Here is a 5,956-nt window from a genome sequence, read left to right as displayed (position 1 = left end):
TGTTTCTGAGACTGGAGAAGAGGGGACCCGTCTCTGGGACCTCTGGGAGCTCAGGGAGCAGGGCCTCTGTGGAGGGATCGGAGGGGTCAGCAGTGTCAGTGCAGACAGGGAGGTGCAGTGAGGGGGTCCCCGAGGTGGGCAGCCGGGGGAGTTTCAAGAACGACTTTCCAGGGCCCCGGCCGCTTAGGGGACAGGGACGAGGGGGGCATCGGCCTGGGGAGGAGAATCGCGCCCGGTCCCCTAGGGTCTCGGGTCCTGGGCAGGGGTCAGCGGCCGGGGAGGTGCGGAACCCTGAAAACCCCAGCAGAGGGCGCGGTTCTGGGGAGCGGTCGGCCATCCCGAGGGGACAGGAAGGCGGCCCCCCCCCCCCCGCCGTCTGTAGTCCCGGAGAGGGACGCCCGCCATGTTTGTAGGCCGTTTGCCGACCGCCTGAGAACCCTGGGGACCCTGGGACGTTCCGCTCGGAGACGCCGCCGCGGGTTCGCTCCCCGCGACCGACCTCCCTCCCGCGTCTGCCCGGAGCCCCGCGGGCGGGCGTGCGCTTCGAGGCCGGACCCCGTGTGTCTGTCTGTCCCGCGTGTCTGGGGAGCGCGGGACTGAGGGGACGGCGGCGGCGCCCACGTGGCCGCGGCTCCCGGGAAGCGCGGGGGAGGAGCGGCGGCGGCGGATCCCGGTCTCCCCCCTTTCTCTCTCTCTCTCTCTCTCTCTCCCGCCTGCGTGTGCGTGTGAGGGGGAGACGGAGGGAGACGCGGGCGCTGCTGGCTGCAGCTCAGCGGGCGGGAGGAGCGTTTCCTCACACGTTCGCTGTGCCCCGCGTGGGGAGGAAGAGCCCCGCACCCACGCCGGCTTCTGGGTCCTTCCCCGTTCCGTTCCCCCTCTTCCCTTCCAGGCCCACGGACGCCGCGGGAGCCCCGGGAGATCCGTGTGTACAGCGTGGGGACGCTGCAGAGACTCGAGAGAGGGGGAGCCGTGTGAGTGGGGAACGTGGTGCTCGTGACTCTCACCCTGCTCGTGCAGTAAAGCTGCCGTGGACTCTCACCCGTGCTGCCCTCCGCTCACTCACTCACTCTCACTCACACGCAGCAGGCACCCCGGAATACTTTTTTATTTGTTTTATTGATAACAGCCTATCAATTTATCGTCTGTCTATCACCAGGTGGGACTCAAACCCGCATCCCCTGGCACTCACTAGGGCAGAGCCTGAGGCTCCCCTAGCCGCCAGCACCCAGCACAGAGGACCCAGCACCCAGCACAGAGGACTCAGCACCCAGCACTCAGCATCCAGAGAAAGGCCCAGGGAACACCAGGGACCAGCAGACTCAGTCTGCAGACGCCTGGGCACACTGCCAGGCCCGGATTTTTCAAAAAAATTCCACGGGCTGGCACGGTGAACGTCTCACAAGCACAAACACACACTCACAGACACAGACACGAGGTCCCCTGCCCTGCCCTCAGAGAGATCGCTATTTCATAAAATAAAATTAAATTAAATTAAATAAAAGCCCTGGGTCCCTGCCCTGCCCTGCTTTGCAAGCACCTGGCCACAGAGGCTTGGCAGCGTGTGTATGCGTGCGTGTCCAAAGAACCTGGGTGCCTCTCAGCACTCAGTATCCTGCATGGAAGACTCAGCACCCAACACTCAGCATCCAGAGAACGGAGGGCCGCGCGGGCGGGCGGGCATCACCGAGGCCCCTCGCTCACTCACGCCCGCTCCCGTGGGCCGAGGACAGGAAGGGCGGACGGACTGTGCAGCGGCTCTGTGTGGGGGCGGCGGGCACGACGAGGGCAGAGGCTCCCGACCCGCCCGCCCGCCCGGGTGGGGATCTGAGCGGCCGCGTTGGCAGAAGCCAGGGGGAGGTGGGAGGGGGAGGGGCGGCAGAACGGCCACCGTCCCACGGGCGGGCGCAGAGGTGAACGCCGTCCCCGTGCCCTGTCCACAGCAGACAGACAGACGGACATAGAGCGCTGGGGCACTGCCAGGGGACGGAGCTGATCTCTCCTCGGCCCGCGGCCCCGTCCCCAGGAACGAGGGGAGCCGCGGATCCCTCCTCCCTCCCTCCCTCCCTCCTCCCGCGTCCCCGGCGCCTGTGGGAACACTTCTAGGACTCCAGGCGGCCGTCAGACCCCACGCACACGGAGAGTAGGACACCCCAGCACATGCCGCTCTCGCCGCCGGACAGGGCGGTCCGACAGACACCCCACAGACAGAGAGATGAGAGAGTGAACGGGGGTGACGGAGCCCACGGACCCCACAGGCGTCTGTAGGACTTCCCCACCCGAATAGGAGGGGACAGATAGATAGATCTCAGGGTGCTGAGTGCTGGGTGCTGTGTGCTGAGTCCTCCATGCAGGATGCTGAGTGCTGGGTGCTGAGTCCCCCCCCCCCCCGAGAAGATGCTGAGCTCTGAGTGCTAGGTGCTGAGTCTTCCGTGGAGGATGCTGGGTGCAGCGTGCTGGGTGATGAGTCCCCCAATAAGATGCTAGGGGTCTTCCGTGGAGGATGCTGGGTGCTGAGTCTTCTCTGCACGATGCTGAGTGCTCGTGCTGGGTGCTGAGTCCCCCCAGAAGATACTGAGCTCTGAGTGCTAGGTGCAGAGTCTTCCGTGGAGGAATCTGGGTGCTGGGTGCTGAGTCCTTGCTGAGTGCTGGGTGCTGAGTCCCCCGAGAAGATGCTGGGTGCTGGGTGCTGAGTCTTTGCTGGGTGCTGAGTGCTGGGTGCTGAATGCTGAGTCTTTGCTGGGTCCCCCCAAGAAGATGCTGAGCTCTAAGTGCTAGGTGCTGAGTCTTTCGTGGAGGATCCTGGGTGCTGGGTGCTGAGGCTTCCATGCAGGACGCTGAGTGCTGGGTGCTGGGTGCCGAGTCCCACCCGAATAGGAGGGAACAGATAGACAGATGTCCTTCCCCGCACGCAGCAGCTCAGGGCACCTTCTCGAACCCCGACCCCGTCCTCGGTCCCGGAGCAGACTCCCCCAGCCCCACAGGAAGCGCAGTCCCCGCCCGTGTCCTGTCGGGTCGCTGCGGGTGATGGTTAGAACCCGACCGCGGGGCTGCTGCTGCTGCTGCCCAACTCCGGGGCCGGGCGGGGGCGAGGACACGGGACCCGGGACACGAAGGGAAGGGGCGGGAATGCCGTCCCGTGTATTTATCGGGGTCCTCAGAAAGGAGCCTCCCAGAGGGTGAGAACGGTGCCTGTCGTTAGGGACTCCACCAGCCACAGAACCCACCGCGTCAGTCTATTAATAAAGCTTTCAGTTCAGACGAGGGGAGGCCGTGAAAACAGTAGAGAAGTGGGAAATCAGCGTGGTTCATGATATTCAGAGGGATGAGTCTGATGATGGCTGACGTCTCTGACAAATCCAGAGAGAGGGGGAGGTGATAGAGGAGAAAGACTGAGTGAGCTGAGAGAAAGGGGGGCTGAGAGACACCCAGCAAGGAGTGAGGGGCCGGGGCTGGAACACAGCTGGGAGAACAACACTGGCCTGGTGTGGAAAAGGCCGTGGGTTTGGTCTCCAGCACGGCCTGCCTACACCATTGCGGTGGGGACAGCAGGAGAATCCAAAGGTCTCCAGTCATCCTCAGCTACACAGTATGTTCAGGGCAAGCCCGGGATACACGGTGCCCTGTTTCAAAAATCAAAACCACCCAGCTAATAGTCTGCAAGCACGTACAAATGAGTGTCTCTGTATTAATATCAGAGCAGGGAGACTTTAAAACAAAGAGTAATAATACGGATACAGATGGAATATTTCACAAAAGCGAAAGAATCGACTCAAAACAAATCCATGCAGAGGTTCATGAGATATCTGTATAGCTGCTCTTTTATTTTTCATTCAGTAGACACTGTTTCCGTGCCTGTTCTAGAACTGGCTCCTGTAGAACAGGCTGACCTTGACCTCATGGAAGCCCCACCTGCCTCTGCCCTCCCCCAGGGCTGGGATTAAAGGCGTGCACCTCCACCACCCCCACCGCCTGGCTATTATTCGGATTTAAAATACCGCTTTCCAAAGCACCCTCTCAGAACCCCACAGAGAACCATGATTCATAGCTCCTATAACACACCCTGCCTGACCCTGATTTTACAGCCACTGTCCCCCTACAGAAACGATGACTATCACGTCTACCGATGACTCGCTGTGATTTCACTTTCACTGAGTCACAACTGCACTGCGTCCTCACCAGACACCCGTGGGAGATGTCAGTGCCCGTGACCCAGAAGCCCCTGGAGGTGGATGGTCGCTGCCCAGAGATGTGGTGGGGAGCTCAGATGACTTCCTGAGAGGCCGGCTCCCTGCCCAGGTCCAATCTGCAGGGATGAATGACCTCACTGGGCAGAAATGAACGTGCAGAACAAGAGAGACACCCCAGACTTGTTTCTAGGGTCTGTCAAGACTTCCTGTGCCTGCCTGCCTCAGGACTGGTTCATTTTTCCTTCTCCCTGACTGACTGACCAGCCAAGGCCCAGTCCTGAAGAGATGGAAGGACTTTCTCCCCAGCCAGCACTGGGCAGCAGCAGAGACAGTTAGGCCATGAAATCAATTCTCACATGGGTCCCTGCCACATCATCTGTAAATTCCCAATCAAATCAGCTGACATTGGAAGATACTCATTCCCTGATCTCTTTATTTCTCCTTCCTTCACACGGACCAGTCAAGGTCCAGCCCGGTAGCAGCTGCTGCAGGCAGGACTGTCTTTCCAGCACTGGGTAGCAGAGGCAGGATGAGGGGTCCACAGCGATTCTCAGGGACCTAGTAGGATGCCAACCCGAGCTGAGGAGACATTCATCTAAATCGGTTGTTCTCAGCCTTCCCAGGGCTGGGTCTGCTTAATACAGCGACTCAGGAGGTAGTGATCGCTCCACCTATAAAGTTATTTTTAATGCTCCTGCATCACTATGTTTTTGCTACTGTTACGAAGGATACTATAAATATCTGTACTGTCTGGTGGTCTCAGACCAGGCCTGGGACAGGTTCGTTTGATCTCCCAAAAGGAGTCGTGGCCCAGCGGGTTGAGAATCCCTGCTAAGCAACGCTTAAAAACGGAACGAAATTCAAACACTGAAACACACTGGAACATAGATACAGAGATGAAATCAGACGAGTCATGGAAGACAATGAAATCTAAAAAAGGACAGCCAATGATTCCCTTCTGAAGATGGTAGAAATAACGGAACGCTCAGCGGTCCCGCCTTTGAAACAGAGCCAGCGCTTCCCTGACGGCTCTGTCCCGTGTACAACGGGAGCCGCGGAGTTTTCTAAGCTGACACGCGGAGTCACAGCCCACGGCCTGCGTCCCCCACCTCTGAGCTGACGTCCCCGTGTCCGCCGGGACTGCAGAGTTCGCTGACGGGAAACTAAACACTGAGGAGTCCAAGCTCTGCTCCCTAAACTGTGCACCCGCCAGCGAGCCGCCAGCGAGCCGCCAGCGAGCCTCGTGGCGGGAGTGCCCGCCAGGGACCTCGTTTCTAGGACGGGAACGGGGGGGGGGGGAACGTGAGGGACTGTGGAGCCCAGGGTGACATCTACCCGGCCTCCCTGTCTGCCCGCCCCAGCCCACGCCATCCCACAGTGACCGGTGTGGATGGATTCCAGTCTTCTTCTTCTGAGAGAGTGGGGTTCATCTCGGCCTCGGAGCGGGCAGAGGATGGGGAGAGAGAGCTGCAGGCGCGTTCTTTACACGGGACGGTTGGCTTCACGGAGAGAAAACCCTGGATATTGACTTGGGCAGCGCCAGTGGTAAATGGACAACGGATTCTCTCACGTCTCCTCGCCCACAAACCCACACGCAGTCGCGGGCGGCCCTGGCACCCGTGTGTGCGCCGCTGACTCCAGCGATCCCTGGCAGCGCTGACTGGCTCTGCGCGGGCTGGCAGAGGAGCTGAAGCCTCAGAGTCCACCGGGAAAGGGCTGGGGACAGACTGGGAGATTCTTCACTGGGTGACGGGCAGCTCGTGCCCTCT

Source organism: Myodes glareolus, chromosome 2, assembly GCF_982192425.1.
Source record: "Myodes glareolus chromosome 2, mMyoGla1.1, whole genome shotgun sequence".
Taxonomy (NCBI): Eukaryota; Metazoa; Chordata; class Mammalia; order Rodentia; family Cricetidae; genus Myodes; species Myodes glareolus.
The sequence above is the reverse complement of the archived record's forward strand: the minus strand, read 5'-3'. Positions refer to the sequence as shown.